At 46.2% G+C, this 21,605-nt stretch overlaps 1 protein-coding gene and 1 long non-coding RNA gene across 3 annotated transcripts in view; one reads left to right on the forward strand and one right to left on the reverse strand.

The window, feature by feature from the left end:
- Positions 1-21,605, reverse strand: part of MYL2 (myosin light chain 2) — a 44,174-nt gene that overhangs the window by 14,120 nt on the left and 8,449 nt on the right. The window contains exon 3 of one of the 2 annotated variants that reach the window (XM_063614530.1): positions 1,448-1,576. The exons of the other annotated variant lie outside the window; for it this stretch is intronic. The gene's annotated coding sequence lies outside the window, so the exon portion shown is untranslated. The remainder of the gene's footprint in view (positions 1-1,447; positions 1,577-21,605) is intronic. 2 annotated transcript variants of the gene reach the window in all.
- LOC129460431 (uncharacterized) lies at positions 11,667-12,515 on the forward strand. The gene is made up of 2 exons (XR_008650224.1): positions 11,667-11,763; positions 12,250-12,515. It is a non-coding gene; the product is annotated as an uncharacterized lncRNA (long non-coding RNA).

Here is a 21,605-nt window from a genome sequence, read left to right on the forward strand (position 1 = left end):
CTCCCGAGTACCTGGGATTATAGGCACCCGCCACTGTGCCTGGCTAATTTTTGTATTTTTTTGGTAGAGATGGGGTTTCACCATGTTGGCCAGGCTGGTCTTGAGCTTGTAAGCTCAAGTGATCTGTCTGCCTCAGCCTCCCAAAGTGCTGAGATTATAGGTGTGAGCCACCGTGCCTGGCCCCGTTGACAATTTTAGAAGAAGAGGAGAAGGAAAATATGTAAGTATTCTTTATAGGTACATACTGCTTTTAAGTAAGAATGATTTTAGCCCCAAATCGAAGGACATGAATTTACACATAGATATTTATTCGAGCCCCACTATGTGCAGGGCATGATATACGTCAGTAAAGCTTCATGCAGAGTAAGGGGAGATATATACATATTAAGCTTAAATTCAAGAAAAGTGGAAATTTATGTTCAACTGTATTATGGTACAACAGTCCTCATTTTAGAAAATAGAGCTGTATTAATTTCATTATTTTTTAAAGCCCACGTACTGGTTTGCTCTGAAAAAGAAAAAGAAAAACAACCCCCCCGCCCCCCAAAAAAAAAACCTTAGGGAAATTCAAGTGAAACCCAAAAATGACTTCCTAGAACTTTAAGACCTGATTTTCAAACTAAAAATGAAGTGAATGAATTGCAGGAAAGGTTAGTTTTGTTGCAATTTAAATAGTAGCCTAGAAGATGATATCTTGGGAATATCATGAAGCAAAATAACAAAGAAATGCAAATAAAAAACATTCCAGAAACAGAAGCCAAAAGTAAGCAAGTAACACAAGAAAATGTTCTTCAGCACAAAAGAGAACAAAATCTGCAGGTTGAAAGAACTCCCAAACTCCAAGCTGGAAGGATAAGGAAAAACACACACCAAGGTGCATCCCAGCAACATTCACAAGCTCCAAGGATTAAGAGAATATCTGGCTTACTTCTGGGCAGAAAGAACATAACTCTAGTGGAAAGGTCAGCCTGGTGTCGTGCTTCTTGGCAACACTTCCAACAAGGAAACAGAGAACAGAGGGTTCCAACCCACAGACCCTAAGCCTGACAAGGTATTGATCATCTGCCGGATTGAGGACTGGGGGAATATTTAGTTTTGATTGGCCTGACGTGGTAGCTCAGGGCTTTGTAATCGGACTAGCCAGGGTTTGTATCCAGGTCAGCAATGTGACTTTAGATAGGCTTCTTCTCCTCTCTGAGTCTCAGTTTCCTCCTCTGTAAAATGGGATAACAACAGTACTCACCTCCTAGGGCTGTTGTGAGGATTAAATCAGAGTGTGCATTAAGACACATTTGATCTCAGTGGCTCACACCTGTAATTCCAACACTGTGGGAGGCTGAGGCGGGTGGATCACTTGAGCCCGAGAGTTGGAGACCAGGCTGGGCAACATGGTGAAACCCTGTCTCTACAGAAAATACAAAGATTATCTGGGTGTGGTGGTGCATACCTGTATTCCCAGCTACTCGAGAGGCTGAAGTGGGAGAATCACTTAAGCCAGGGAGGTTGAGGCTGCAGTCATGCAGTCAGCTGTGTTAACTCCATTGCATTCCAGCCTGGGTGACGGAGCTAGATAGATCTTCTCTCAAAAAAAAAAAAAAAAATATATGAATAAACAGGTAAAAAATGAATCTGAGCTGTGAGAAGTCAGGATAGAGGAGGGTAGTGACAAGGATGGAACATTAGGAGTGGGATTGCCAAGTTTAGCCAAAAAAAAAAAAAAAAAAAAAAATTACAGAATATCCAGTGAGAGCAGAATTTAAGATAAGTAATTAGGGGACCTCTTGGGAGAACTGGGAATGTTGCGGATCCTGATCTGGGTGTGTCACGGGCTGCACATTTATGATCTGTGCACTTGTCTCTGTGCATGCCACACACCCATAAAAATTAAATTAATATAATGTGAGCAAGCACATTTTTACTATAAAACAGTTGAACGTGTTATGGAAGATATCGACTAAAATGTCCCCTTACTATTATGACAACCAAATCCTTTCCAAAAGGAACGGCGTTTGCAGTTTCATGTGAAGCCTTTCAGATGCTACTTTTTATTCTTTGCTTTTAAAATTGAGATGGCAAAGTGCATGTGTCTTAAGTGTACAGTGAGATGAGTTTCTACACAGGCGCACACTGTGTAACCACCACCCGGGCCAGGACGCAGAACATTTCAGCCCCAGAACTTTTCCTAGTGTCCCTTCCCAGCCAACCCTCCTGAAAGTCAGCACCTCTTGGCCTCTAGCCCCGTAGATTAGTTTTGCCATTCCAGAACTTCAGCAGATTCCTTCCAGACATTTTAAAAATAAAAACTGTATTTAAGGATTTATTTTAAAAGTGGCAGAGTTCTCCTTTCCCCTGGCCCAGTTTCCCTGATGTTAACACAGGTTACATGACACTAATACATCGGTTAAAACAAGGAAACTGATATTGATGCATTATTGTTGACCAAATTTCCTGGCTTGATTTGGATTTCACCAGCCTTTCCACTATGGTCCTTTTGCTGTTCCAAGATCTAATCCAGGATATCACGTTGCATTTAGCCTTCCCAACTCTCTGTCTCTCTCTTTCTCTCTGACACACACACACACACACAGACACACACACACAAATATATACTTTTTTTCACAATAATGATGTCATACCATGCAAACAGAGATACACATTTTCACATTAATGGTATCATAACTCATACACATGCACATACCCACCCCAGCCACCTGAATTTTCCCACTCTGTGGTGGCCTTGGAGACCTCCTTTGCAGACCATACCTCACTGATGGAGGCTGGTGTGGCCTCCCCTCAAGCTGAGCCAGGCTGTGCAGCTGGCACATTTAATACACGCCCAAAGCACCAGAAGTGCCAATGACAACAAAACCCAACAAACTTTTTTTGGGGGAAAGGAGATATATATACACTTTTTTTTTTTTTTTTTTGATACCGAGTCTTGCTCTGTCACCCAGGCTGGAATGCAGTGGTGTGATCTTGGCTCACTGCAACCTCCACCTCCCAGGTTCAAGTGATTCTCATGCCTCAGCCTCCTGAGTAGCCCTGATTACAGATGTGCGCCACCACGCCTGGCTAATTTGTGTACTTTCAGTAGAGATGGGGTTTCACCATGTTGGCCAGGCTGGTCTTGAACTCCTGACATCAGGTAATCCACCTTCCTCAGCCTCCCGAAGTGCTGGGATTATAGGCGTGAGCCACTGTGCCTGGCCAATTAATGTTTTTTTTTTTTTTTTTTTTTAAGTCAAAATAGCCACCATGGGGAAAGAATCCGAACATGGAAGGATGTTCTCATGCTAGCTGGACAATTAAGTACTGTTTTTATCTTTTGTTTGCTGTCAGGTGGTGACAGCCAGCATCTTTTCAGTCTTTGGAGCTTTTAAAGGTTTCATTCCAGCCCTGCTGGAGGCATATTTTAATTCGTTTATTCTGCAGGGGCTTTTTGCACTTTAGCTCCTAGAATTCAAGTCTAAGCCATTACATCCCATATTGTGAGGGAGAAAGGGAAAGGCTTCTTTACGTGTTTGTCTTATAAAACTCTTCAGCAGATCACATAAGTATGTATGTTAATATCAGTAGCTTACAGAGTTAATCTAGTAATGTATTAATATTCAGGACAGAGCCTGGCACAGGAAAGTGTCACATAAGTGCCCACCATGATCTCCAATGGAAGCAAGTAGCACAGTGGGTTAACTCGCCTTGGGGCGTAAGGCCCCTTTAAAGAGGGCGGTGAAGTCAGCCACCTCTTGATAGAATAAAGGCATACCAGGCCCTGCCAGCCCAAAGCCGGGTGGCTGATGGCTTTTGTCACCAAGTGATAGCCTATCTCCTCGTGTCAGGGCCCCCAGGCGTCAGTGAGAGCCACCAAGTGGGGAGGGTGGCTTCTCTTGCGAGTCAGATGTAGGTGGACCAGGCCTGTGCCCGGCAAAGATGGGTGAGCCACATAACGGGGCACCCCCTGTGTACACAGCATCACTGGGACAAGCAGCATCAGCTCCCTGTGCCTCAGTTTCCTCATATGTGAAATGGGAACATGTAATAGAGGTCCTTACTTCAAAAAGTTATCATGAGGTTTGAATGAGTTAATTACTGCTTCTAAAGTTCTAGAATACTGCTGGGCATGGTGATGTTCAGTGAATGCCAGGTCTTATTCCAGAGAACTGGCTGGGCACCCATGTCAGTGGAAATGGAAGTAAAAGAAATAACGTGTTCCAGCCGGGCGTAGTGGCTCATGCCTGTAATCCCAGCACTTTGGGAGGCCAAGGCGGGCAGATCACGAGGTCAAGAGATTGAGACCATCCTAGCCAACATGGTGAAACCCCATCTCTACTAAAAATACAAAAATTAGCTGGGCATGGTGGTGCGCACCTGTAGTCCCAGCTACTCAGGAGGCTGAGGCAGGAGAATCACTTGAACTTGGGAGGCAGAGGTTGCAGTGAGCTGAGATTGCACCACTGCACTCCAGCCAGGCGACAGAGTGAGAGTCCGTCTCAAAAAAGAAAAGAAAAGAAATAACATGTTCCAATATGAATTCATTTTCTCTCCTCTTCCTCTCCCCAATCCTTTTCCTATTAATGACTTCACCTCTCTCTTAGGTTCCCAGATCAAAATTCTCAGCCATTTTGATTCTGCCCTACTAGTGACAAAATCTATCTATTCTTCCTCTAAAATGTCTTGCGAATCCATTTCCTCAAGTCCAGCCCCAGCTGTGGCCTATGGTAGTAGCCCCCAACTGGTTTTGGGCCTCCTCTCGCTTGTCTTTATATCTTGCCCTTCACACACTCTGAGTCCAACTCCTTTCCCCCATACCCCATTCTGATGATGACTTGTACATGCTCTAGAACCCTCAGTGTTTCCCCACTACCTCAGGAGGAAATCTCCCCTCCTTAGCCTGACAGCTAAGATCTTTTATCACTTGACCCTGTCCTACCAGAATGGTGTTATGATTGTAAGCTGGGTTCCAGGTCAGCTCCTCCACTTCCTTGACTGGGGGGCCCCTGGACAGGTGACTTAACCACTCTAAACCTCAGAGTCTTCGCTTGATAAATGGAGAAAACTATCATGCTAGCCTTGGAAGAGTGTCGTTCAAGTGAAACTAGATAATTGTGATACTAATGATAGCAGCTAACATTTATTTTGTGTTTATTCTGTTCCAAGCACCATCCACATGGTTACTCATGCAATGAGTGTAAATGGCTTTGCACAGCGCCAGGCATGGAGTACAGGCTCTGTGGGGAGAGAGTGTTTGTGTGTGAGTGTATGAGTGTGTGTGACTGTGTGAGTGTGTGTGACTGTGACTGTGTGCTTGTGTGTGTGTGACAGGTGTGTATGTGACTGTGTGAAAGTGTGTGAGTGTATGTGTATGAGAGTGTGTGTGTGTAAGTGTATGTGTGTGACTGTGTGTATGAGTGTGTGCCACGGGTCTGTGTATGTGAGTGTGTGAAAGTGTACGTATGTGTGAGTGTGTATGAGCGTGTGTGTGATTGTGAGAGTGAATGTGAGAGAGTATGTGTGTTTGTGAGAGTGTGAGTGTGTGTGTGTATGAGTGTGTGTGGTTATTACTGGTTGTCTTCCCAGCCTCATTTCCTACTCCAGCCCCCACCTCACCCTCTAGCCCGTTATTCAGTGCTCTTAGGGACAGCTGCTCTGAGCTGGCAGAGTAGAAGCTATCACGTATTGAGTGCTCCAGTGGACTGGGGGAGGCAGGCCTGCCCGCCATGGCCACCACCCAGCCACTGCATAGCTTGCCAAACTGAAGTCCCAAAAGAAATCAAATCGTCATCATCCCCCTGCCCTAGAGCTCCCTGCATGTCACGCACTGAGCCATATGCTTTACCCACCGTGGGATATAATCCTCACAACACTATGAGGAAGGTACTAATATTAGACCCATTTTCCAGATGAGGAAACTGAGGCTCAGGGAGGAGCAGTCACTCCCCAAGGCCCTACTGCTAGCATCTGGTAGTGCTGGGCTTCGAACTCGGATTGTCGGACTCCTCTGTACACACTTTTCCTCCCCATGGTATTCTGGTTTCAAAGCAGGGGGATCCCAGAGCTCGGATCCAGCCTCAACCATCCAGATAGCCCTTCAGTGGCTTTCTTGTCCCTGGTATTTTTAGCCCTCGGTCATCTATCTTGCCTGCACTGGGGACAGCGGCACCTAGACAAGCCCATTTTTACTGGTGCCCTTCAGATGCCCGTGGGCTCAGCTGTCTCGGTGCCTGGCATTCCGGGGGTATTGTTCCTCTCTGTGAGTCCCAGATTCCAGCAACAGCTGCTGCCCCAGGCTCCCCCGCCAGCTTCCCCCTGCCCTCCCCCTGCCCGCCTGCCAGAGCCCCCTTGCTGAAGAACGTGGCACAGTGACAGCCGAACCTGGTCCCGCATGCCTGGGCCCAGAGCTATATAAAGGCCACGCTCCTGGCTCATTAGTCATCCGACCTGAGGTTGTCGGGTGAAGGACCTTTCAACAAGTCTTCAGGGCACACCAAGCTCTGCAGGCCCAGGCCCCTGCTCCTCCCCAGCACAGATGCAGGCGTCTGCAGGGCTTCCATTCTGGAGTAGCACTCTTATCCTGGGCTCTATGGACGTGTGGGGCTGAATAATTCTTTGTTATGGCAGTGGCGGGTGTCCTGTGCATTACAGTATGTTCAGCCGCATCCTTGGCCTCCACCCAGTAGCAGCCACTAGCAAACCCCCCTCCCAAATTGTGATATCCAAAAATGTCCTCAACATTGCTCACTGCCCTGAGGGGCATACATTATCCCAATTTCAGCACCATCGACATACAGAGCAATTCCTAGGAAGGGAGAGACAAGTTTACTGCTTGTAGAGTTTGAGGATGGTTTAGGGCTGCCTGAGTCCACCGACCTCCTGAGGTCTCCTGGCTGGGGACCTTGGGGAAGACGGGACATTTGGAGTTGGGTCTAGGCTAGAATGTCACCTCTGCTGCTTGCTGGCCAGATGACACAGGTCCAGTGGCTTTTCCTGGTTCTATTTCCATTTCCATTTTATCTGCGAAATGTGTTGGTTCAGAACACTGACCTCATGGGGGCGCCGTGACGCTGGCTCGAGATAATTTTGAGCCAAACACTTCGTTCCTCATAAATTCTGTTCTCGGGGGCTAATCTGTGCCTGTTCTCAGATGAAAAGTCAGGATTTTTCCGCTCACTCTTAGGGAAAAGGACAACCCTAAGATCACTGAGTCCCAGATAGTCTTTTTTTTTTTTTTTGAGACAAGGTCTTGCTCTTTCTTCCAGGCTGGAGTGCATGTTCACCATCTCAGCTCACTGCAACCTCTGCCTCCTGGGCTCAAACAATCTTCCACCCAAGCCTTCCAAGTAGCTGGGACTACAGGTGTGCACCACAACACTCAGCTAATTTTTTTTTTTTTTTTTTTGAGACGGAGTCTTGCTCTGTTGCCCAGGCTGGAGTGCAGTGGCGCAATCTCGGCTCACTGCAAGCTCCACGTCCCGGGTTCACGCCATTCTCCTGCCTCAGCCTCTCCGAGTAGCTGGGACTACAGGCGCCCGCCACCACGCCCGGCTAATTTTTTGTATTTTTAGTAGAGACGGGGTTTCACCGTGGTCTCGATCTCCTGACCTTGTGATCCGCCCGCCTCGGCCTCCCAAAGTGCTGGGATTACAAGCGTGAGCCACCGCGCCCGGCCCACTCAGCTAATTTTTGTATTTTTTTCGAGAAGGGGTCTTGCTATGTTGCCCAGGATGGTCTCCTGAGCTCTTCTGGGCTCAAGTGATCCACCTGCCTCAGCCTCTCAAAGTGCTGGGATTACAGGCGTGAGCCACCATGCCTGGCCCCAAATACAGTCTTAATTCAGTGTGTAGAATGCGCAGCCCCAAGCGGTCATCATAATTCAGAACTCCTCCCTAGAGTTCATGTCTAGTCTCCAGGCCTGCAGTGAGCACACAGCCACACAAGGCCACACCCGCACACCCGCTCTTCTGGTCTCTGCTTCTGCCTTTGCCACACAGCAGCCAGAGGGACATTAAAGAAAAAACAACAACAACAACATCCAGCTCGGTCATCACTACCCACATTTTTTTTTTTTGGATGGAGTCTCGCTCTGTCGCCCAGGCTGGAGTTCAGTGGCGCCAACTTGGCTCACTGCAACTCCCGCCTCCCAGGTTCAAGCGATTCTCCTGCCTCAGCCTCCTGAGTAGCTGGGATTATAGTTGCCCACCACCACGCCCGGCTAATTTTTGTATTTTTATTAGAGACGGGATTTCACCATGTTGGCCAGGCTGGTCTCGAACTCCTGACCTCAGGTGATCCTCCTGCCTTGGCCTCCCAAAGTGCTGGGATTACAGGCGTGAGCCACCGCACCCAAACACCCACATGTTTAAATGGCTGCCCACTCTCCTAGGATGCAGACCCTTCCATCTGCCTGGACCCCCCTCCATCCCCTCTTTGTCTGGATGGGGGTCTCTCACCTTTGGCACTGCTGAATCGGGGCCAGGTCATTCTTTGCTGTGGGGCTGTCCTGTGTCTCGGAAGATGTTAAACAGCATCCCTGGCCTCTACCCACCAGATGCCATCCAGTCATGACAGCCAAAGATATCTCCAGACATTGCCATGTGGCCGCTGGGAGTTGGGGCAAAACTGTTCTCCCCGAACTTCCAGACTAGGCCCTCCCAGCACTGCGTTCCTTTCTCCCTCCCAGTGTTGAACCACAGCTGCATTCTACTTTTTTTTGTCTGATTAGCTGATGAACACCCAACTTTCTGCTCAGACCATAACTCTACGGGACAGGCACCATGTCTATCTTGCCCACCGCTGCTTCTCCCACACCCAGTACGGCACCTGGGACATAGCGGGCACTGCGTCAGCCCTTGTCGAATGACTGCTCTCTTGTGGCACTTTCTGCATTCTGCTTTATTGTTTGTTAGTCTGTTTCTTCCACTAGAATATTCTGGGCCAGGGGCCAGGATTCATTCATCTCTGCAGTGCCCTCGGTCCTGGCACATATTAGGTGATCATGATAAATTTGTTCCATGGCACTGAATTCAACTGAGACCAAAGACGATCCTGCAGTGAGTCCAGGACACATGCCAGAAGGGCCTGAACAGCTCTCTGTGCTGTGTCTCCAGGGCTGAAGGCATTGATCCTTGCACACCCACCTTGCTTGCCCAAGGCTCTCCAGGCCAGCTAGGTCCCCTCTGGCTAAGAGAGAATGGGGGTGTCAGGCCTCAGGAGAATTTTCTTGAGGTGAGTGTGAACTTTAACACTTTATCCCGTCTCCAACCGTGTCATAGAGGTCAGGGCTTCAGCTCATCTCCCCTGCCAACTCCACTCAGTAAGAAAGAGTGCTGTGATTGATTAGCAATGTCTGCCGTGAACTGAGTGAGGGAAGGGTGACATGTATGCCATTGCCACATGCTATGTATTTGCTATTCCTCCCTCGTAAGTGTCCTCTGAGACAGAAAGGAAGTTCTAGGACCATGCGTGGTGAAGAGAATAGGAGAGACTTTTGGGGTTGGGACACACAGTGAAATAGTTTCATTTCCCCCAGGAAAAGCCAGCCAGAAAAAGTTAGGCTGGCCCTGTTCTCTTGGGTGACTTTGGACAAGGGAACAGGAGCCCAAGGGATTAAGGGGGAGGGTGTGCTAATACCTCTGTATCCTCATAGGGGGCCGGGGCATTTCACAAAGGACAAAAATAGATGAGAGAGAAGAAAGACAAAGAGGGATGGCTCATGGAATCCTTTCTGGAATGAAGGTGTGTGGCCAGCAAGGGCCTCGGAGGTGAGTCATGGTTTTACAAAGGGAACAGGCCCCAGGGAGGGGTATGGGCTGCCTGGTGCAATGCCCAGACACTGTCCTCAAGGTGAACCAGAGAATATTTAGACAAATGGAGAAAACCAGGATGATTTTAATTCGGAACAGAGAACTGGGACCCTGGATCAGTGAGGAATGTTCTGGGATGCAGGTGATGGAAATCCACTAGCAGCAACTTAAACTAACGGGGGGTTTGTTTTCTCTCAAGGAGTTGGGGAACAGACAGTTCCAGGGTTGTTCAGCAGCTGGACATGATTGGGGACCCCAGAGTTGTCTCTGTGACTCTGTGGGTGTTCCCTCTTGTGCTCCCAAGATGGTGGCAGCAGAGCCAAGTGTCCTGTCCTCACAACACTACGTTCAAAGCAGGAGCTGGGGCGGGGGCAGTGGCGGTGGGTCAGGTGAAAGTGTTTCTTTACTTCTCATAGAGGACAATATCTTCATGGGGAAGCCCCTAGGAGACTTTTCATACATTTCACTGGCCAGAACGAGGTAAAGCACCCACGTCTAGACCAAGTCTGGCCCACCTGCTTTGAGATCCAAGGTTCTTTGGCCTAATCCTGAACATAACCAGAGTTTATTAGCAAGAAAAAAGATAGCAAATGGACTTGGGGTAGGCAATGAATAATGTCTGCTCTACCCACCCCCAGTAACTGAAGTAATATTTCCCCAATATATATGGTAGGGTACACAATATCCTGCAACAAAATGGTTCTATAGGCTGGGCACGGTGGCTCACACCTGTAATCCCAGCATTTTGGGAGGCAGAAGTGGGCAAATCATTTGAGGTCAGGAGTTCGAAACCAGCCTGGCCAACATGGTGAAACTCCGTCTCTCCTAAAAATACAAAAATTAGCTGGGTGTGGTGGCTCATGCCTGTCATCCCAGCTACTTGGGAGACTGAGGCAGAAGAAGCTCTTGAACCTGAGAGGCGGAGGTTTCAGTGAACTGAGATGATGCCATTGCACTCCAGCCTGGGCGACAGAGTGAGTCTCTGTCTAAAAAAAAAAAAATTTCTATAGCCAACAAGTGAGTCTAGTTCAACAGTTTCCCCAGTTGCAGATCTTCTCAGAGCCTTTAAACAGTAATGACGACTGCTTATTGACCATTTGCCAGGTGCTGTGTCTACAGCTACATCTCTATTATCTCATTAAATCCTTATAATAACTCTAAGGAACAGAAGAAGTAGAAACTAAGGAAGGGGGCAGAACCAGGATTTGAACCCAGGACCCTGATTCTAGACTCCTATGCTATCCTTTTACTACAGAGCAAACATCTACTAAAAGGGACAAGTTATTCTTCTCTGGGGGGATATTGAATTAAGACCGAAAGCCTGGAAACTTCCAGCTTCTCTCTTGCTATTCCTTTCTCCCCGTAGACTGCCCCTGGCTCCTGGGAGAGGAATTCAGATTAAATCTCATGTCTTCAGTGTGGATTCCCAAAATTGAAGTCTGCTCTTTTTAAAAATTTTTTTTTTGGTAACACTTTGTTTTTCTCTTTCAGGGCACTTACCTTAGTTTTTAGTTAGATATTTTCATTTATTTGTGCGTTAGGGATTTGTCTCTTTTACTGTAATATTGGCTCCATAAAGGCTGAGGTTTTTGTCTGTCTTTTTTGCTGCTGTAGCCCCAGCACCCAGAACCATGGCTGGCACACCGTAAATTCACAGTAAAAATGTCAAGTCAATGAACAATCTTGACTTGGCTAATTGATAGGGTTTGGCTCTGTGTCCCCATCCAAATTTCATCTCCAATTGTATTCCCCACTTCTCAGGGGAAGGGCCTGGTGGGAGGTGATTGTATCACGGGGGCGGACCTCCCCCTCCCGCTTGCTATTCTCGTGACAGAGCGCTCCTCACTTCTCTCTCTGTCTCTCCTGCCACCGTGTGAAGAAGGTGCTTCTTTCCCCTTTGCCTTCTGCCATGATTGTAAGTTTCCTGAGGTCTCCCAGTCATACTGCTGGTTACGCCTGCGAAACTGTGAGTCCGTAAAACCTCTTTTCTTCATAAATTACCCAGTCTCAGGTAATTCTTTATAGCAGTGTGAGAGTGGACTAATACGCTAATACATTTCCTCTTTCTGAAACTGCATGTGCACATTTGTTAAAAAGTCTGGGTAAAAACTTGGTTTGAAATTCTTGTTTTGTGGAGTGGGTTTGATAAAAGGATACATGCTCGCCACAAAACCTGCGAGGAAACCTAGGGAAACCAGAAATTCCAAAAAGAGATCCCTGGGAGTGGGCCTTGAATTGCACCTGGCTTCCATCAAGGTCAGCCTTGGCCTCAACAGGAGAAACCCATCTATTGCGAGACGCGGACTCTGCTTGAATCCGGGTCCCGCAGCTGAGAGAATGGGCTGCATTTTTTTTTTCGGCTCCTCTTACTTTCTGAAAAGGCCTCCCGCAGATCCATCTGGCTGCCTCACCCCCAATGACCTTTCCATCCTGTTCCTTTCCAAATTCCCAGGTGTACTTGTTTGAAATGTATCTGGCCCAGTCGCTGAGCGTCCGCGCTGCATTTCTCCAAACTGTCCAGCAGGGGGCGGTGCTACTTTAGGGCTCCGCGCAGCCACGGCTTCCCGCTGGCGAACGAAGGGCGCAGAATCTGGAGAGGGCGAGGGACATCTTTCCTCCCACCTGTCCCCCGCCAGGCCTGCCAGACCCGTCTCATCCGTGCTGCTGCTTCTGAAAATCAGAAGAGTGAGGATGAAATAACGTCTTCATAAAGGAAAACCATTTGCTTGTTTAGATTTCATTCATTCATTACTCAAATATTTACTAAGCTCCTACTGTGTGCCAAGCCTTGTTCTATGCCCTGGGAGTCAACAGGGAACAAAACAGACACAAATTCCAATTCCTGCCCTCCTGGAGCAGTCCTTCCTGCTGGGGGCCGGTGGGCAGGAGGTCCTAGATGACAAACGTAATAAATAAGCAAACGACCTAGGAGGTTAGAAGTTGATACCTTCTATGGAGTAAAATAGGAAAATAGAACAGGGTAAGAGGGAAGACAGACAGAGAAAAAAAGGAAGAAAGAGAGAGATAAACACGATTTTTTTTTTTTTTTTTTTTTTTTTGAGACGGAGTCTCACTCTGTCGCCAGGCTGGAGCGCAGTGGTGCGATCTCAGCTCACTGCAACCTCTGCCTCCCAGGTTCAAGTGATTCTCCTGCCTCAGCCTCCTGAGTAGCTGGGACTATAGGTGCGCGCCGCCACGCCCAGCTAATTTTTGTATTTTTAGTAGAGACGGGGTTTCACCATGTTGACCAGGATGGTCTCGTCTCTTGACCTTGTGATCCGCCCGCTTTGGCCTCCCAAAGTGCTGGGATTAGAGGCGTGAGCCACGGTACTCGGCTGACTTTTTTTTAAATATACTTTATTGAGACAGGGTCTCTCTCTGTCACCCAGGCTGGAGTGCAGTGGCACCATCATAGCTCACTGCCGCCTGGAACTCCTGGGCTCAAGCCATCCTCTCACCTTAGCCTTCGAGTAGCTGGGACCACAGATGTGTGCCACCATGCCCAGCTATTTAAAAAAAAATTTTTAAATAATAGATAATGTTTCATTTTGTTGCCCAGGCTGGTCTTGAACTCCCAGCCTCAAGCCATCCTCCTGCCTTGGCCTTTCAAAGTGCTGGATTACAGGCGTGAGCCACTGTGTACAGCCAAGACACAATTTTAAATTGAGTGGTCAGGAAGCCTCCTGGAGAAAATGACATTTGAACAAAGATGTGAAGAAAGTGGAGAATATTTGAGCAAAAGCGTTTCAGGCAGAGGAAAGTGCCAGGGCAGAGGCCCCAAAGTGAGACTGTGCTAGCATGTTATCTAGTTTTTAGTTTTAAAAAGTGTAAAATAATATCCATTTACTGTGGGAAAATTAGACATTTAAAAAATCACTTCCTGTCCCTCTACCCAGAAATAACTGGTAACATGGTGGTGTATATTTTTAAGCATACACACATACATATATGTGTGTGTGTGTATTATATGTATTTTTTTTTTTTACAAAAATTGGGGTCATACCATCATACGGTTTCATAACCACTTATTTCCCTAATAATATAACAAGGCAATCATTCCATGTCAATAAATATTGATCCACATCATTATTAAAATGGTTGTAGAATGTTCCATCTCACAGATGTTCAGGTTTTATTCAACCATTCCCCCACTAATGGGCATTTACATGATTTTCCCAATTATAAATAGCGATGCAGCCACCGTTCTTGTAGAATTTCTACACTGTCCGAGTATCCAATTATTTCCTTAGGATGCGCTTCTAGAATGGGAATGTTGGATCAAAGGTAGTGCACTTTGCTCAACAGTCTGTGAGGCCTGCGTGTTTCTCAAGAGGGTTTAGGAGGGTTTCAGGCGGACCCTAGAGCAGCCTGAGAACGTTCCCTTTGGCAGGAAATCACCTTTTCTGAAGAGAAACGAGTACCCTACTGCATTGCCAGGGCTTGCCTCTGGAGGGCTCGTCGTTTGGGTAATTTTAATTTTCTTCTTTATTCATTACTATATTATATTTTCTGTATTGGACATGCATTGCTTTTTGTATTAATTTTTCTAACAAAAGCAATTTTTCTTGTTATAAAAACCAAACACAAGAGAAGTACATACAGTAGAAAGAAAAGGCCCACATCTCCCCAAAAGTTGCCAGAGTTCATTTGGTGTGTTCACCTGCTAGACATAGTTCAGCTCCTGCATAAGTTTTGTTATGAGAATTTTCCCTCAGTAGGAAGAAAATACTGTCATAGAAATAAAAAATTTAAATAAAATTAGTGCCATGTTACGCATTAAAAAAACCTCCAAACAGGCTCGTTTAAAACATGATTTCTATTCCTTGCTTTCTTATTTTTTTAAAAAAATTATTGATTCTTTTATAGAGAGAAGGTCTTGCCACTTTGCTCAGGCTGGTCTCAAACTCTTGGGCTCAAGCGATCCCCCAGCCCTGGCCTCCCAAAGTGTTGGGATTACAGGCATGAGCCACTGCGCCTGGCCCTTGCTTTCTTCTCTTAACAAGACAGTTGTCCCTTGGCATAAGTGGAGGATTGGCTCCAGGACCCCTTCGTATACCAAAATCCTTGCATACTCAAGTCCCGCAGTCAGCTTGAAAAAAATCCACGTGTAAATAGATCTGCATAGTTCAAACCTGTGTTGTTCAAGTGTCAACTGCCTATCTTAGAAATTGTTCCCTATAGGGGCACATGGGCTGCCTTGTTCTTTTTTCTTTTTCTTTTTTCTTTTTTTTTTGAGACAGGGTCTTGCTCTGTCACTTAGGCTTGAGTGCAGTGCTGTGATCAAAACTCACTGCAGCCTCGACCTCCGGAGTAGCTGGGACCACAGGCACGTGCCACCATGGCTATTTTTTAATTTTTTTTTTTTTTTTACTGTTAGAGACAGTGTCTCACTATGTTGCTCAGGCTGGTCTTGAACTACTGGCCTCAAGTGATCCTCCCACCTTGGCCTCCCAAAGTGCTGGGATCACAGGCATGAGCCATCATGCCCAGCCTGCCTTGTTCTTTTTAATTGATGCAGCAATTTTCATTATGTAAAGATCACGTGGGTTATTTATTTGATCCCCTATGAATGGATAGCTGGGTTGTTTTGCCATTAAAACAATGATACATGGAAGATCTCCACGCTCTAGTGTACGATGAGAGCAGGACCAGGCTGAGCAGAGCTGAGAGGGCCCACGGCCTCCATCAGTCTCACCTCTCAGCTGCATGAGTACAGTAGCTCAGCTAGCCTCTCACAGCCTCAGTTTCCATATCTGCCAAATGGGTACAATCTGGGTACAATCACAGTTTCCACTTCACGGTTTTGTGAAGATTAAGTGGCCAACGTTTATAAGTGTGTGGCACAGGACTTGGCACATTGTACATTCTCAGGACATTGTAACTAATATTTCTGGTGGGTATTTCCATCATTATTTCATTTCCATGAGTGGCTAGCTTGAGAGAAGTCCAGCTGTACCCATTTTACAGGTAAAGAAGTTGAAGAAAAAGGCTACACACAAGCCAGATCACCTAACCCATAACCCATGCATGGCAAAGAACTTGCCCAGGGCTGCACCGTGTTCCCCAGCCCACTAGCATCTCCCTTGGTGTCATTCCTTGCCTTGATGAAAGATGGGAACTGAGACCTTGGGCCCATCCCTGACTGCTCTGAGCCACCCACTACTTCACCTTCAGAGGAGGGTTTCAGACGAGCTGGCCTCTGCCCTTTCAGCCTGAGATCCCACCGTGATTGACCCAAAACATCGGTGTCCCCTAGAGTGTCAATGTCACATCCTCGCTTGGGAACTCCCTGCTCTCCTGGGGGCTGGGGAGGTAGATCATTGGGGCGGGGCCCCTCCGCCAGCCTCTGTTGCTTGGCTCTGTGGGTGCACAAATGACCTCATTGCCAGGAAAGCTGAGATGTGAGCCCCTGGCACCTGCAGGATAGCATCTGTCACTGCCTTGAACTGAGCTCCTAGCAGATCTCAACACAGAAGGGATGCACAGGGTTGGTTCCTGGGGAGGTGGAGGTGGGAAAGACAGGCAGGGAATTTTCCTTATTAAAAATAGCTGCCTTTCTTTGAGCGCTTCCCATGTGGCAGGCGCTCAGTTAAGCCTTGGTGTAAATTATGCCAATTTAGTCCTCGGGCCAACCTTGAGAGATAGGCACCATTATTACCACCCTCATTTCACAGATGAGCGCACTGAGGCTAAGTGAGGTGCTGGGACTTGCTCATGTTGAGGGGGGTGGTGGCCGTGGAATGTGCCACTCTCCTTTCAAGAGAGCACCTCTTTCCTCAAGGTGTTGGTGACAGCCCCCAGCGCCACATCTCCAGATTGACATGGTGTCCATTGACTGCTCCCAGCCAATGACTGGGCACAGCCGAGGTGGGAGAGCTGGGTCACGCCAGCCCAAGATGGGGACAGGCAACCCTTGCTCTGGGCTCCCCATCAGCCTGGGGACTTTCTCAGAGCTGTACTGCAATCTGAGGCTCCTCCTCCCGTCTTTCGTCCTTATCATTCCCGTCTCCCTTCCCAGGTGTCAGACCAGCATCAGGATCTGAAGGCGTTCCCCCTCCTACTCTCTCCTCTTTATCCTTTACATTTTCTTTTCTTTTCTTTCTTTCTTTCTTTTTTTTTTTTTTAGAGATGGTCTTACTCTGTCACCCAGGCTGGAGTTCAGTAGTGTGATCATAGCTCACTGCAGCCTCGACCACCTGAGCTCAAGTGATCCTCCCATCTCAGCCTCTTAAGTAGCTGGGACTATAGGCGTGTTCTACCATGCCTGGCTAATTTTAAAATAATAATAATAATAATAATAATAATTATTATTATTATTTTGTAGAGATGAGGTTTCGCCATGTTGCCCAGGCTGGTCTTGAACTCCTGGGCTCAAGCAATCTACCCGTCTTGGTCTCTTAAAGTGCTGGGATTACAGGTGTGAGTCACAGTGCCCAGCTCTTTCATTTTTTAATGTTTTTGTAGAGATGGGGTCTCACTATGTTGCCCAGGCTGGTCTTGAACTCCTGGGTTCAAGCATCCTCCCACCTTGGTCCCCCAAAGCACTGGAATTACAGGCGTGAGCCACCGTGCCTGGCTTCCCCTCCCCTTTATTCTTCATTGGTATCTTCCTCAATAAATCTCTTGCAAGTTCACTTCCACCTTGGTGTCTACTTCCCAGAGGGCTGAACTGGAACTCTGAGGGAACTAGAATTTGAATTCAAATCTTCCTGAGACCATGGTCTGCACTCTTCATCACTGTGCTATTTGTTAAGCTTAAAGCAAAGGCCTAGGTTTGAGGACTCTCCAGAGAACCAAGAAATGGCCTCAGTAACCACAACAACCATTAACAAGACTGTCTTCTGCCCTGGCTGAATCACGTAATGTCATAGGAAGGGTCCTCAGATTAGTGTAAACTTAAGCAAGTCACTTATCTTCTGGAAGCCTCAATTTCCCAGCTGTGAAAGGAAGATGGCAATGGTACCTCCCTTGAGGGTTGTTACAAAGATTAAATGAGCATAGAGAAGAATTGCAATAGAGAGAACAGTGCTGCCAGCAGTTGAAAGGGACGCACCCCCTACACACACACACACACACACACACACACACACACACACACCACAGCCTCTATACTTAGGGCTAAGCCCAGGCATTGTGGACATGACGGAAACCCCAAGAGATCAATTAGGATCATCTCTGCCTGTAAACCTCTGATAATCTGGCTTAAACATACTTTATTTCACAAAATAAAGAGTTCGGGGCAGGCAGCTCAAAGATATGCAAAGCATCAAAGAAGCTACCAGAGACATCAGTTTCTTCTAATTTCCTGCTTCATTTTCTTAGGATATGAGACTTCCTCGTGGACACAAAATAGCTGCTGCAGCTCCAGGCCACACATCCATCTTCCAGGTAGAAAGAACTCACTAGGAAAGGCAAGAAGAAAACTGTTCTCCCTTAACAGGAAGCTCCCCAGTTTCAGCTTTCTTTGTGGGGTAGTGGAGAGGCAGCATTCAGAGAACCCAGAATCAGATTCTGCTTAGAGAAGGTTGGCTTCTGGGGACATCTTTTGATCATGTCTGCTCAATGTCACCATCTTAAGGCAGGAGGAAGCAACAGAAAACAGGGAAGCAGGTGTCCCAGGAGGAGCCCAATGCCATGGAAAGATGGGAAAAGAGGTGGTGAATGAGATCCCGGATTCTTATGAACTTTATCTACTCCACTTGCGCAGATGATGGAGGATTTGAGGAGTGTCGGTGAATGCTCTGTGTGGACTGGACCGGGACCAGACTGGGACTGGAACTCTCTAGGGAGGGCAACTTTGACCGAGGCATCTTTAGGGTCTGCCACGTCCTCAGCAGATGTTTTTTGATGTGCCTTGAGATCCTCAAATGAGAAGAGCAGTGGGATTCTTCCCTCTCCAGCCAGGACCACATCTGTGCTTTTCTGTAATTGTGGGGAAAAAAAAAAAAAAAAAAAGGTCTTCTAAAATTTCCTGATGGAATATATGCTCATAGCCCCGAAAAAGAAAAAAATAGATGAGTGTAAGGAAGAAAAAAATTATCTGGAGTTCCACTACCCACAAATGAGCATGGTTAACATTTCTTCTAGACTTCTAATGTATTCAGACACATGCACTCTCCGCCCCCATACTGTACATATTGTCTCTTAATCTGCATCTTTTTCACTTAAAATATGTCATGCACACCTCGGCATGTCAATAAATATAGAAGAATGTCGTCCCTTTTAAAGTTTGCATAGTCCACGGTTGTGCCAGCATTTATTTACGAACCTCCTCTTACTGGGGGTTGTAGGTTGATTTAAACTTTTGTCTGATTATTAGCCATCCTCTATTGCTTGCCCTTATATCTATTTTATCTAACTAATGTTTTATACTTAATTCCTAATACTGCAATTGGGGGGTCATGGAACTTTTTAAAAAAAGATGTCATGCATAGAACCAAACTGCCTTCCAGAAAGATGCTAATTTACACGCTCAACAGCTATATATGATATTATCCCACACACCACTAAAACTGCTCACTAGAGAGATTGGATATATTTCCAAATTGGTTTTTAGCCATTTTTATTTCTCCTCCTCATCCTAATTCTTCTTATTTTGCATTGCATGTTTCTATCTTTGCCTATGTTTTTAAAAACTGGCAATATATAGCCGTTATTTTTGCAAATATTTTTCCCGTGTTCTATTTGTCTTTGAATTATCTTGTTTATGGTGGTAAAATACGCATAACATAAAATTTACCCTTTAAACCATTTTTAAGAGTCCAGTTCAGGCCGGGTGCGGTGGCTCATGCCTGTAATCCCAGCACTTTGGGAGGCTGAGGTGGGGTGGATCACTTGAGGTCAGGAGTTCGAGACCAGCCTGGCCAACATGGTGAAACCCTGTCTCTACTAAAAATACAAAAAAAAAAAAAAAAAAAAAAAGCTGAGTGCAGTGGTGCATGCCTGTAATCGCAGCTACCTGGGAGGCTGAGGCACGAGAATCCCTTGAACCTGGGAGTGGAGGTTGTAGTGATCTGAGATCGTGACACTGCACTGCAGCCTGGGCGACAGAGTGAGACTCAAAAAAAAAAAAAGAAAGAGTTCAGTTCAGTGGCATTAAGTACACTGACACTGTTGTGCAACCATCGCCACCATCCATCTCCAAAACTTTCATCACCCAAATTTGAAACTGCACCCATTATAACAGTAACACCCCATTCTCCCTCCCCCAGCCCCTGGTAGCCATTATTCTACTTTCTGTCTCTATAATTACTCCAGGAACCTCACATAAGTGAAATCATACAATATTTATCTTTTTTGTGTGTCTGGCTTATCTCACTTAGCATGATGTCTTCAAGTGTCATTCATGTTGTAGCCTATGTCAGAACTTCCTTCCTTTTTAAGGCTGAATAATATTTCATTGTGTGGATAGACCACATTTTTGCTTATCCATTCATCCATCGATGGACACTTGGATTTTTTCCATCTTTTGGCTATTGTGAATAGTGTTGCTATGAACATGGGTATACAAATATCTTTTTAAGTCCCTGCTCTCAATTCTTGTGTGTATATACCTGGAAATGGATATCTTTAACTTTTAATGTTGTCTATGACTCTTTTTGGTATGCAGAAGCTTTACATTTTAAAGTACTCATCTATCAATATTTTTCTTATTGCTTTGGCTCTGAGTTCATTTCTATACTATTTTTAGAGACCTCTAGGTAAAGGTTCTGTTTATTCATTACTGTGTAACAATGTACCCCATAACTTAGTGGCTTGAAATAAATAATAATCACTTATTTTGCTTGTGAATCAGCAATTTGGACAGGACTTAGTGGGGTCAGCTTGTGTCTGTTGCATGGGGCTTCAGCTGACACAGCTCAGTGTGGGTGGGAAGATCCACTTCCAAGATAGCTCACTCACGTGGCATCTTGGTGCTAACCATTGGTTAGGAGCTCAGCCAGGGCATTAGACTGAGAACTCTGGTTCCTCTCCATCTGGGTCTCTTCAAAGGCTACTTGGGCTTCCTCACAGCATGGTGGCTGGGTTTCAAGATTGAGCATCTCAATAAATCAAGGCAGAAGTATATGGTATTTTTGTGACCTAGCCTCAGAAGTCACATGGTATCACTTTTACTGTACTCCACCAGTCAAGAAAGTCAGAAATGCCAAACCAAGCTCAAGTGGGGATGGGACATAGATTCCACCTCTTCATGGAGGAGTTGCAAAGTTCTAGGAGGGCACATGGGTTGGGAAATACTACTGCAGACATTTTCGGAAAATATAATGTGCCAAGCTCACTCTCTGGCCACAACAATTCATATCCATTTCACATGTAAAATACACTCTTCTGAGACCTCCCAGGAGTTTCATCCCATTACAGGATCAGGTTTAGTATCAAGGTCCAGGATTTTATTATCTAAATAGGTCCAGGCCCACATGATGCTCCTCAGGTATGATACTTTGGGGACAGCTCTTTGAGTACCTTTCTTTTTGACCTGAACATCTATAAAGTAAAGAGCAAGTTAACTGCTTCTTACACACTCAACATGCAGTCATGGGTCAGGCACAAGATAACTATTATAGGCACTCACATTTAAAGAGGTAGAAAATGGGAGGTAAATCACTGGTCCATAGCAATTCTAAAATCCAGCCGGGCAAATGTTGCTAAATGTTGCCAATTCCTTGACTGGGATTCATGATTGTTCCCTAGATATGATTCTGAGTCACTGTTATTTTCCATAAAGTACAGCCATGTTTGCAGCTGAGGGTTTTTCTTGGCTTGCTTCTTACCTATAGAAGTTTGGAAACCCAAAGACCTCATTTTATT

The sequence above is a fragment of the Symphalangus syndactylus genome, chromosome 13 (genome assembly GCF_028878055.3).
Source record: "Symphalangus syndactylus isolate Jambi chromosome 13, NHGRI_mSymSyn1-v2.1_pri, whole genome shotgun sequence".
Lineage (NCBI taxonomy): Eukaryota > Metazoa > Chordata > Mammalia > Primates > Hylobatidae > Symphalangus > Symphalangus syndactylus.